Genomic DNA, 13759 nt, shown 5'->3' with positions numbered 1-13759 from the left:
TAAACTTTGAAATGGGTTTGGACCAAATAAATCTAAGTGTAGCATTTGGAGTGGCCTAGTAGTAAAGATTACTTTCTTCTTCTTAAAACTAGATCTTACTTGTTTTCCTAGTTGACATGCATCACAGATTTTGTCTTTCACGAATTTTGTTTTAGGCAATCCCTTAACTAAGTCTCCCTTAACTAGTTTAGCTATTAAGTCCATGTTTCCGTGTCCTAGTCTTCTATACCAAATCCAACTAATTTCATTCATAGCAGAGAAGCAAGTCACACGTTAAGAAGTTAAGTTATCAAATTTGGTGGTATATACATTTTCATGACGCTCAGAAGTGGATAGAATTTTATTATCAGTTTTATGTCCAACAAAGCACTTGTCATGTTCAAAAGATACTTTATAACATTTATCACACAGCTGACTTATGCTTAATACGTTATGTTTTAAACCATCAACCAGTAAAACATCATTTATAAAGAGTGATGAATCGTTACCAACTTTACCAACACCTATGATCCTTCTTTTTGCATTATCCCCAAAAGTGACAAATCCTCCGTCCTTTGGTGTGATGGATGCAAATTTAGCTTCATCCCCAATCATATGACGCGAACATCCGCTCTCCATATACCATCTATATTTTGAGGAGGATGATCTCAATAACACTTGCAATAGACATTTAAGTAATTGTTTTTGGTACCCATTTTGTCTTAGGTCCACGGGGGTTAGTGCTTGACTCTCCTTTAACTCTTCATACCTTTTTCATTTTAACATCTTTGTTCTTAAAAGTACAATTGAATTTTATATGGCTCATCCTTTTATATTTAAAGTATGAAGTATGTTTATAAGATTCTTTTGATGGAGCATAAGCTTTTGATTCTCTTACAAAATAACTCATGTAAAGATGTTTTTGTTTCAAATTTTTCTTTCCATTAAAACCAAGTCCTTTTTTATCTAGGGAATTTCTTTGTGCCCCAAGAATTCTTTCATAGTGACTCTAGCCCTCTATGAATTTATGAATAATTTTAGAATTGTCTTTCAAGTTTCTTTCCAATTCCTCAATTTCTAAATCATTTTCTTTTATCACAGATGCATGAGACTCATTCTGTTTTTCAATAAACTTTGAGAGTTCTTTAACTTTACATTTCAAATCAAAATTTTTCTTAGTTTTCTTCTCAAGCATTTTAAGCGTGTACAAATATTTTTGTTGTAATTCATTATAAGAAAGCATGCTATTTTCATTTTTTGAATCACTAGAATAATAAGATGAAGCAAAGCAGAAAGATTGTACCTCGTGGTCTTTGTGAGCCATTAGACACAGATTTGCGATCTGGTTATCACTAGATTTAGATTCTAAACTATTAGTACTGTGAGTATCCCAACAAACCTTTAGTGCCTTATTTTTCTTTTTGGACACTTTCTTCAGCCGGGGACAATTTGGCTTGATATGCCCAATTTTTCTACAGTTATAGCATGTAGGAAGATCATCATTTTGCCTCCTCATGCTAGACTCTCCTCTTTATGATTTCGAGTTCTGTAATTTTCTGTTAAACTTCTTATTCTTCATCTAGAACTTTCTGAATTTCCTTATTAGCAAAGCCATGTCATCTTATGATTCTGAGTCAATTCCTTCACTAGAGCTGCTAGACGATGCCTTAAAAGCTATAACTCTCTTTGATTTATTCTGCTAATTTTTCCTCTCATTTATCACCAGCTCATAAGTGATGAGCGATCCGATCAGTTCATCAACTGGCATCTTTTTCAGATTCCTTCCTTTGGCTAGCGCAATAGCTTTAGCTTCCAATACTGACGGTAGTCCCCTAAGGATTTTTCTAATTAACTCATAAATAGGGTAAGATTTACCAAGAGCATTTAATGAATTTGTGATATATGTGAATTTAGTGTACATGGATTGAATAGACTCATCAGCAGTCATTTTAAATGCCTCATATTCACTAGTAAGCATATCTATCGTACTATCTTTTACTTCCTTAGTGCCCTCATATGTTACTTCTAATTTTTTCTATATCTCTTTAGCAGTTTTATAGGCCATTACCCTATTAAAGTCATTAACGTCTAGTGCACAGTATAAGAGGTTTATGGCAGTAGCATTTATTTGAACAAATTTCCAATCATCATTAGTATACTCATCTTTAGTCTTAGGTACATTTACTTTATCAACTACATTCATAGGCACATGGTTTCCTTCAGAAACTATTCTCCACACTTTTCAATTAACATTTAAAAGATATATACTCGTCCTTCGCTTCTAGTAGGTGTAATTTACACGGCAAAAAATTGGTGGTCTAGTGGACGAGTGTCCTTCACCAAATGGGGTTACACTGGTGTGTGTCATTGTGATCTTTTACAAAAATAATGGTTAAGTCTATGTAAACCCGCTCTGATACCAAATGGGAATTATAGTGTTATCCCAAGAGGGGATGGGGGATGAATTGGGTATTTCCAAAAATTAAGTCCTTTAAGTTCTAAATTTGAAAGCTATTAATTATAAACTTGCAATCCACTTAATACCTAACTTAATGTTTCACAATTAATCAATTTAATGTGTGTCCTTATCAAGCATACAATTTTACCGAATCACAAACAAACTGATCAAATGCTTAACTCATACACAATAAATTGATAATTTAAATGCAGACAGAAATTTAAAAAATTAAGGGAAGAGAGAAGACAATGATTTTTATGAGGTTTGGCCTACCCAAGCCTACATTTGTGCCTTGAGCAACCTAATCAATGATTCCACCTAAAATCCACTCCTTTAATTGGGATGGAGCTTCCCTTACAATTTGCGGCTTACAAGAGGTGTAGCTTCCTCCTCAACCCCAATTCACAGCCCGAACTATGAATACAATAAAAAATTACAATTTTTGCAAAAGCTCAAATGCTTCTACACAAAACTAGTGAGTACAATAGAAATTCTAGTACATACTCAATATGGTAAAACTTGAACCTCAATATGTATGTATCAATATGATCTTTATATGAAGAATGAGATGATATACAAATCTACTCTTTAATCAATATCTCCTAAAAATGATTTTATAAGTAAATGCTTTTGTTAGCTTTGGTGTATTCCCAAAAAAAGGGGGGTGAATTGGAATTTTTAAAATTTATTCCTAGGTTACATCTGATGTTAGCAAAATATCACAACTTAGAGTCTTTCTATGCAATCCCAAATGCGCCAATAAATATAATATGCAGAAATTTAAATCATGTGCATCATTCACACTATAACAAACACGTGTAATAAATATAAAGTACAGAAATATAAACAAACACACGATATGTTATCGGGGTTTGGCCAACTGTGCCTACGTCCCCGCCTCTAGCTCGCAAGCCCCAGGATTCCACTAATGTTCACTTAACGGGTGGAGCGGCACCTAATACAACTAGGTCAATTAGCACAGGGCTGATCTCAACCTTTACAAAGTCTCATTGCGGGGTGGAGAAGACCCTAAGTCAAATTCACAAGGCTGACCCCAACCTTTACACAATCCTTTCTGGGCTGGATTATCGCCCCCTCAGGCCACACCTAGAAATACAACAAAATGTTCACTCAAATGGTACAATGGTTATGCTTTCATGTAAAACAGATATATACCCAATACGCGCAATCACACACACATCAACAATGTAGGTAAATGTAAGCTCAGTAATGTGTATTTTTGTGTAAGCCATACTCAACTAGATATGATCGCTAATATGCTCAAGAGTTTTCTAATCAAGCTATTTCTTTGAAACAGTATATATCAAATCTCAATAATAATCAGGGTTTCAAAGATGATGCAAATATTCAAAACAACTCAAAATATTTTCTTCAATGTGATATGCTCAAAAGTTACTTGAAAGAATAATATAGGTTGTAGAAAAAAAATTTTGCACAACAAAATCAAGCTATAGGAATCTTTGCAATGGCAATGCAAAGATCCTTAAGCTAATGAGTTTTTCCTAACACTAGATTTATCAAATAAAAATCAGTGGGAAAACTCTTGCTTGACTCCTCAAAAATAATATCAAACAATCAACTAAACAAATGAGAGTATTAGCGCTATCTAATGAACACAAGGAAAATCAATAAACTCTTGCACTATCAAGATGTATTAAGCGAGTGAATATTTGAGAGTATTTTAGGCAAAATATGATTTTGAGATAGAGAGGATTTTTACTAATGATTTTGGCTAATCTCCACTAATCCTCACAAATGAACCCATATTTATAAGCAAGGGTAAATTATAACCATTTGGAACTTGTTGGGAATTATTAGAAAAAATTCAAAATGTTTAAACACACTTAACCCAACTTAACTCGATTTTACCGCAGTTAAATAATTTTTAACCTGCCGAGGTTTGGGTGGCTAAACCTTGCTTCGGTCGCCCTAATAGACATAGATTAAAAAGGTATTTAAATATGTTTGGTCACCTGTGTCGTGCTTCGACAATCCGAATCAAAGTCAGTAGCCTTTGTTCGTGACTTCGGGTGTCCGATCCTAGGTTCGATAGCCCAAACTCTTGTGTTTGGTCGCTCAGGGCTCATTTTGAATTAAATAGATCAGTCACCTGAGCTGGTGGAATGCCTTTCAAAGGGTTCGGGCGCTCGTTGCCGGTACACACAAAATAGTTTGGTCGCCCGAGAGCCTAAGTCAACTGTTGACTTCTCATTAATTTGAGCGCCTGAGGAGTTTCGAACTGCTAGGGTTCAATCGCCCGAACTCTCTCAAATTCCTTAGAAATATTCAATTTAAGTTCATTTTTAACACTCCTATATTTTGTATGATATGTATGTGAGTGTTGGGAACTATAGTCTTGCTATGGTCTTAATGAGGTCATTTTGAGATAATCCCAAAAATCCGGCGTCGGTTGACTGAAGGGTGCCCTAAGGTTATTCGGTCCCTAAGGTTATTCGGTCCCTATGGTCATTCTACGGTCATTTTGAGCTTACAAAACCTACATGCATGACATGCAGAGATTATTACAGACCGATATACCTAATTACTATTACATACCCAAATTACACAAAATATAAATTACAATAAGTCTTCAAGGTCTTTAGTCTTCAAGTCTTCATATGTCATCAATTGGTTTGCCAATATAAACCTGCACACAAATTAGATAAGCATTAAATATCAGAGTATTTGTCATAATCAAAACAGGGAATGACCCATAGGGTCAACAACTTTAGAGATCATAGGATTTGATTTCAGAATACTTTATGCAAGAATAGAAAATAAGATCCTTTCAAAAATAATCTTGAATAATGTGCAGATCTATGTTCTTGCTATCAAATAATTTGTAAAGTTGAATCTTTATACAAATATATGACTTTGAATATTTGCAAAGATTTAAAAAATAATTTTAAAACAAAATTCTTCAAGAATATGTATTTAGAAGCTCATAGTATTTGCAATAAAATAACTTTTGCACTAATCAAGTAGAAAATCTTTGAATGAAAATAAATTTAAAACTATCTCCAAGATTTTAGTTTAAAAAAAAAACTTTTCTCAAGTAATGGTCTTTCAAAAATTGTATATATAATTAATAACTCAAGATCAATCTCTTAAAGAATATTCAATAATAAATTTGTGAAAAAAAATCTTTGAGAATAAGCAAACAATTTGTTTTATCACCAAACCTCAATACCCAAGTTGTTTGCACTATATTCGTAGGAATGCCTTTTGAAAATCAACGTAACTCAAGTTCAGATTTGATGTGAATACTTTGAAATCGCAGGCAAGAGCTTAGCAGTGTGTTTAATGCTCTCAAGAGATGTGTAATAGATCAAGGCTCCCAATAGTTGTGCAAAAAGTGGTGCCCTAGGGTTTAGAGTTTAGGTTTATAAGCAATCTCACCATCTAAACAATTTATGGCCATTAAATAATTTAAAAAATCATATTTACGTTAGTGTCCACGCTGGAACGTCGTTTTGCGCTGCAACCTTTGTTGACGAATGAGTACATTCGTCAACAAGTGTACGACACTCCTTCGTTGACGAGAGCATTATTTGAACTCTTTGGGCTTTTGGTATTTTTTTCATTAATGAGACAATACTGTTCATCGCCAAGTGGCCTTCATACGTTCGTTAATGAGGCCACAAGGTTCGTCGATGAGGCCACTAAAATTTGCCTCGAAAAATTTGTTCAACCTAGAACTAATGTAAATGAATCTTTCATGAAATGCATGAGTCCTAAGGTCTGTCCAGGGCATATTTGTGCTTCAAATTAAATGATATGAAATATGTAAATACATTCAATTCTAAATACACATTCCCATTGAAGATCTTGAACTTGAAGCTTGCTTCCTCATCCTTTTATTCTTCTAGTTCAATGGGTTGAGCCAAGTGAAATGTACTTTAGGTTCCTTGCGGCTTCCATATCAAGCTTACCTTTCATGCATTCTAAATCATGATCATGTTCACAAACTCAATTGAATAGGTCAAATATAAAGTGATTTGTCATTATCAAAACAGGATTGGATTCATAAAGTCAACACCTCAGACTATTGAAAGAGGATTCCCTAAAGGACAAAGAAGGATTGTAGTGATCCAAAAATAAAACAATAAAAAATAATAAATAAATAAATAATTAATTAAATAAAATTTAAAATTAAAATAAAAATAATTAATTAAATAATGATTATTATTAATTAAATTATATAATATAATATATTATTATAATATATATATATATATATATATATATATGAATATATATGTTGAGGATCCTGAAGCTGGAAGCTTTAGGATCAATTGAATTTCTTCTTTAGAGAGCATTCACGCCCCCCCCCCCTAAATATTTCTTTCTTGCGCTAGGCACCTCCATCTCTATCTTTCCTTCTCTCAATTTCTCAACGAGTTTGCGACGGATCGGGAAATGGAAGGTACCGTTGGATTCCTAGTTTCGCTGCCGACATTTCTATTGGAGCAGATTTTTCATGGGAATGACTTAGGCACTGCTCCTGGAGAAAGATAATTTTTCTCCATTTTCCAAATTTTACTGTTAATATATGATTAAATCGACAATCGGGTACCACCATGCATCGCCATGCATTGCATGCATTACCTACGTTTCATGCATTACCATACATCTTATGCATGGCCATGCATTTCATGCATTACCCTATATTTCACACATTACCACACATCCCATGCATTTCATGTATTATCATGCATCTCATGCATTGTCATGCATTTCACACATTACCATACATCTCATGCATCACCATTGTACGTTTCATACATTACACAAAAAATAAAAAAATAAAAAAAATAAAAAATACATACATATAAGCACAAGTTAATAACATGCATATCAATAGCAACATATCACTGCATTATAAGTTAGCACCATGCATACATATAGCAACATATCATTACATTCTAGCATCACAAGCAACAATAGAGCACCCCTCACACTTGTCTTGAGCTTTTGAATGATTATTTGACATCCTCGATGGAGAGATTCCTATTGTACTTAATTCTGAGCTGGGGTAGTTGAACCTAAGCGCACATTGATTTACTTGGAAACTGGGGCAAGTTGACCACAAACACACATTGATTTATTTTGAAACTGGGGCAACAGATCCCAAAGAGAATGGGATTCATTTATTGACATTCGTACCTTATCCCAAGTGCATTTTCCAAATAGAGTAACCACTTTCCAAAATTTTCTTTCACACCTTGTTACTGGTTGAGATGGCTGGATTATCGTATCCCTACGGCTCGAATTCTTACATTCGAAGCAAGCCATCATTGTGTCCCATGGCTGGATCGTCGTATCCCTACGACTCGGATTCTTACATTCGAAGCAAGCCATCATTGTGTCCCATGGCTGGATCATCGTGTCCCTACGGCTCAGATTCTTACATTCGAAGCAAGCCATCATTGTGTCCAATGGCTGGATCATCGTGTCCCTACGGCTCGGATTCTTACATTCGAAGCAAGCCATCATTGTGTCCCATGGCTGGATCGTCATATCCCTATGACTCAGATTCTTACATTCGAAGAAAACCATCCTTGTGTCCCATGGCTGGATCATCGTATCCGTACGGCTCAGATTCTTACATTCGAAGCAAGCCATCATTGTGTCCCATGGCTGGATCATCGTATCCTTACGGCTCAGATTCTTACATTCGAAGCAAGCCATTATTGTGTCCCATAGCTGGATCATCGTATCCCTATGGCTCGGATTTTTACATTCTAATCAAGCCATCATTGTATCCCATGGCTGGATCATCGTATGCCTACAGCTCGGATTCTTACATTCGAAGGAAGCAATCATTTTGTCCCATGGCTAGATCATCGTATCCCTATGGCTCGGATTCTTACATTCGATGCAAGCCATCATTGTATCTCATGGCTGGATCATCGTATCCCTATGGCTCAAATTCTTACATCCAAAGCAAGCCATCATTGTGTCCCATGGCTGGATCATCGTATCCCTACGGCTCGGATTCTTACATTCGAAGCAAGCCATCATTGTGTCCCATGGATGGATCATCGTATCCCTATGGATCGAATTCCTACATTCGAGGCAAGCCATCATTGTGTCCCATGGCTGGATCATCGTGTCCCTACGACTCGAATTCTTACATTCAAAGCAAGCCATCATTGTGTCCCATGGTTGGATCATCGTATCCCTACGGCTCAGATTCTTACATTCGAGGCAAGCCATCATTTTTTCTCATGGCTGGATCATCGTATCCTTACGACTCGGATTCTTACATTCGAAGTAAGCCATCATTGTGTCTCATGGCTGGATCATCGTATCCCTATGGCTCGAATTCTTACATTCCAAGCAAGCCATCATTGTGTCCCATGGCTGGATCATCGTATCCCTATGGCTCGGATTTTTACATTCGAAGCAAGCCATCATTGTGTCTCATGGCTGGATCATCGTATCCCTACAACTCGGATTCTTACATTCGAAGCAAGCCATCATTGTGTTCCATGGCTGGATCATCGTATCCCTACAGCTCGGATTCTTACATTTGAAGCAAGCCATCGTTGTGTCCCATGGCTGGATCATCGTATCCCTACGGCTTGGATTCTTATATTCACAACAAGCCATCCTTGTGTACCTCAACATGGATTCTTACATTCAGTATAAATCGTCCCTAGTTGGCAAAAATAAACAACTCTTGATTAATCTGAAAAGTCATAGAGAGTTGAATGGTTTGGCTAAAATACGTGTCTTTTATCTTTGTCAGGCTTGTTGCTACAAAGGATGTAAGAGAGTTCGTACCGTTACATTGAAGCAACCAAGCCTACAAGGAGGGTCAGCTGTAGGCACCCTATTTTTGCCTTGACCAAATAGAACAAGGGGTTCCCTTTTATTATTTTATTGTTATTATCATTATTATTGTTGTTTTTTATTATTATTATTATTATTATTAGTATTTTTATTATCGTTATTTTATTATTACCTTCTTATAATTAATTTTATTATTTATTATTATTATTATTATTAATTTACTATAATTATTCTGGATTATTATTACTATTATTTTTATTTATTTTTTACCTTATTATTATTATAATTATAATAATTATTATTTTATTATAATAATTATTATTAGCATTAGTATCTTATTTTGGTTATTATTATTTTTATTATCTTCATTTTTATTAGTAATGTTATCATTATTATTATTATTATTAATTATTACTTTTAATATTAGTATTATTACTTTATTTTTATTAGTATAATTATTATTATTATTTTTAGTATCTTTATTATTTTTATTTTTACTATCATTATTATTATTTACTATTAGTAGTAGTATTATTATTATTTATTATTATTATTACCTTGTTGATGTTATTATTATTATTATCCTTATATTATTACTATAATAATAATTATTATTATTATTATTTCTATTTTCATTATTACCATAAGAATAAAAGCAAAAAAAATAAAAAAATAAAAAAATAAAATAAAAAAGGAAAGGTTTTTAGGGTTGTCAATTTTTTTTTTTTAATATAAGGGTGATACACACAGGCCAAAAAAGGGGGGCGCGGAGCAGAGCCAAAGAAAATTAAAAAAATTGTTCAAGTTTTTGTTCTGCTTCTCCTTCTCCTTCGTCATCTTCTTCTTCTTCTTCTTCTTCTTCTGCTCAAGCCTCCACACCTTCATCATGTTGGGCTTTTGTGGAGCCTAGTTGTGTTTTAATTTGGATGACGACCCGACCTCTATTTAATTAGAGATTTCTATCCTAAGGCTTAGTCCATGGAGTGAAGGCTTGGGCCGTAAGGAACCCAAGGCGCAACATATAGAAAAAGATTGCTTTCGGGTGATTAGGGTTTGGGTGGTTGTACCTGCGAGAGAGCGAGAGGGAGAGCATTGTATCGCCGCACTCCCTGTGTTTTCTTCCTAATAATATTGAAATCCCTGCAACTCTGTAGACATAGGTAAAATTGCCGAACCACGTAAATATTGTCATGTGCATGTGATTGATTTTCTTTGGCGTTATTTTTTTTCCTCTATTTTGTTTCTCACAGGTTTCGGGAATTTGTTCTTTATTCCCAACACTTCACGCTACCAAGCTGCACCAGCTCCCCTGTGCACGCCATCACCGCCTTTCCTCTACTCCTGCTAGCAGCCACCACCGAGCCAAGCCATCATCCCGGTGAGACCCCAGTTGCTGCAATCTCACCATTCTGCAACCGTCGGAGGTCCTCCACACCCAAGCGCACAGCCCCAACAGCAGCAACCTCCCTCAACTCTTGCTCCCGGCAAGATCCCCCAGTTCTCCAGCAGTATTCCCCCTCTGCAAGTACCCCCACTGTAAGTACCTCCCTGCCCCCCTACTGTATATACATACACGCATATACAAATATATACATATATTGATTCAGCTTGTGTTTTATTACATAAAGTTTAAGTTTTATTTTATTTTTTTTATTTTTTATTATTTTGCTTCTGCATCTGTGTGTATATCCTGCAAAACACACACAGCACACACGGAAACACACACACAGCAACAACACACAGCAACAACACACACAGCACACACTGCAAAACACACGCTGCACACACACACAGCACACACAGCAACACACACACAGCACACACTGCAAAACACACACTGCACACACAGTAAAACACACACAGCACACACATGTTTTATTATAAAGTTTAAATTTTGCTTGGTTATTGTTTTAGGATTTTTAATAATTAATGTCCATATTTATAAATACTAATTTGTTTATCTTCATTATTGTAGGATTTTTTCTTTTTATTGCCAAGGTAAGATTTCATTTGTAATATTTTCTGTTGTCATATTTTATTTTATTTTTTTAGTGCACAATATTCAAGTTGTATGTGTAATATGTATTCTTAGGTTTCGGGTTGTTATATTGTTGTGGTTCTTATGTGTAAGATATTTTTTATTTTATTCATGCCTATATTGTATGTTAACTTTATATTATATTATTAGTATTTTAGAATTTTGGTCATGTTATATATCATGTTAGGATTTTTAGTAGATTAGTTGTAGTATATGTGGTATTTTAGAACTATAGCTGTATGTGTATTTAGTACTTTAGAATGTTAGTCATATTAGGTATTTAACAACTTAGGATTTATAAGTAACATCATACATCTAATTTAGTATTTTAGGTAACTTTTAATATAGCATCTTGAGTAATACTATATATTTATTATTATGATATTTTTAGTATGTTAATATATGATGTATTATTTATTATGGTAAGTTTAATATTTTAGGTAATATAATATATTTGGTGTTTTGGTATCATGCTATTTTAGTATATATAGTGTTATAGTAATTTGTTACGTATTATAGTATTTGTGGATATTTATTATTATTATCCTGATCATGTGTATTATGGTATGTTTGAGTATTTTTGTTTATAACGTACATGTAGTATTTTAATATTATGGTATTGTCATTATCTTAGTCTATATTATATATTTTATATTCTACTATTATTAGTATGTTGGATATTTTAGCTCGTGTTATATATTTAGTCTTATAGTATGGTGGTATGTTTAGAATCTTAGCAAATACCATATATTTATATCTAGTATTTTGTATTGTGCTAATTTTAGTATTTTAGCTTGTATTATATATGTTGATTCGTATGTATTGTGGTATCCTAATATTCTAGTTTATTACTATTTTTTATCTTTATTATTATGTTTAACTTATTATATCTATTATCCAAAACCTCCCAAACTAGTATTTTCAGACTTAGGAAAACCCATAAAATTTCTAAAATTTGTGTGTATTTTATAAAGTATTTTTGATTTTTAATCCCTATGATTTTAATGCTGGGATATGAGCCTTCGGGCTTCACGTACCTTTAGTTCTGAGGGAATATGTAAATATTTATATTATATATATATTTTTGTATTATTTATTTACTTATTTATTTATTTATTTATTTATCCACTTTGTACGTGTATTAGTAAATTTACTAGAGGAGTAATTTTAAAGAATTAATAGATTGACTTAGGGATAATTCCAAATTAATTAGGTACCGTTCGTAAGAATGGACGCGTAGGGGGTGCTCGTACCTTCCCCTCGCGTAACCAAACTCCCGAGCCCAACTCTGGTAACATAGACCCATTCTACTCTTAACGGGGTAGTAATCATGTGTTCTAACCATACTAAAAGGTTAGTGGCGACTCCGATATTCTTATTTTTCCTTGAAAATTAAAATTAATTTTTATTTCGCCGCCCGATGGCACACGCACTCCGGGACGTCGCGGCAATGTTATCAAGAGGTTTAGGGGATGTGCTTATTGAAAAAGAAATTTTAAAGATCGTGTAAGCAGACATTTTCCAGGTAGGCTTTAAAGCACAGAGCAAAATATGACTAGAAAAATACAACCATATAAATCCTAGGGATATAGCAATTTAAATCAAGGTTATATGGCAAGACCAAGGAACCTGTGGCTAAGCAATTTAATTCAAAATAAGATTTTCAATAAAATTATTATATTTAAGCACCTGCCACATAAAATTCAATTTAGATCTAAGCAAGAACAATTGGTGAGCATAACATGATAAGAAATTTAGTTTAGATGCTCCCCCTTTCGATTGGAATCCTAGCTTAGATGCAATAAACTGCTTATACTAGTTAGAGATTTATTTCATTATGCATAGTAGTATAAGCCTTTTCCAAAAGAGATACTATATTGAATATGAATTAATACTATCTTTATCACCAGCCCAGTATTGTCTCCCTATAGACTATAGATGCATCAGAAAATGTAAATTAAGGCATGATTTTTTTGTTCATAACCCTAGGAACACTCCATATCTAATCATATAACTTTAAGAGCTGGATATGATGTTCGAGTTTTTTAAAGAGTCTCAATATTCAGAAAGCGAATTGATGCATATAAGTCCTTTATGATCTTCCTATAGGGATGGAGCTTAGCTCTCCTAAACAGTTCGATGATTATGTGAGGATGAAATTTAATTGTTCAATTGATTTTCACTCATCCTTTTAAAAATATTTTATTATTTATTTTATCACAATCATCTTTGTACATGGTTTTATTTTGGATTTTGTTTTTCAAAATTTCGGCAGTATGTCGTCTGTAAATTGGACATTTTCTCGATTTTCACTCATCCTTTCAAAAATACTTTATCATTTATTTTGTCACAATCATCTTTGTACATGGTTTTATTTTGGAATTTTTTTTTTCAAAATTTCGGCAGTATGTCGTTTGTAAATTGGATATTTTCCCATAAAACCTGTACCTAATAGATTCAAGCAA

The sequence above is a fragment of the Malania oleifera genome, chromosome 1 (assembly GCF_029873635.1).
Source record: "Malania oleifera isolate guangnan ecotype guangnan chromosome 1, ASM2987363v1, whole genome shotgun sequence".
NCBI lineage: Eukaryota > Viridiplantae > Streptophyta > Magnoliopsida > Santalales > Ximeniaceae > Malania > Malania oleifera.
Note: the sequence above shows the minus strand (reverse complement) of the source record.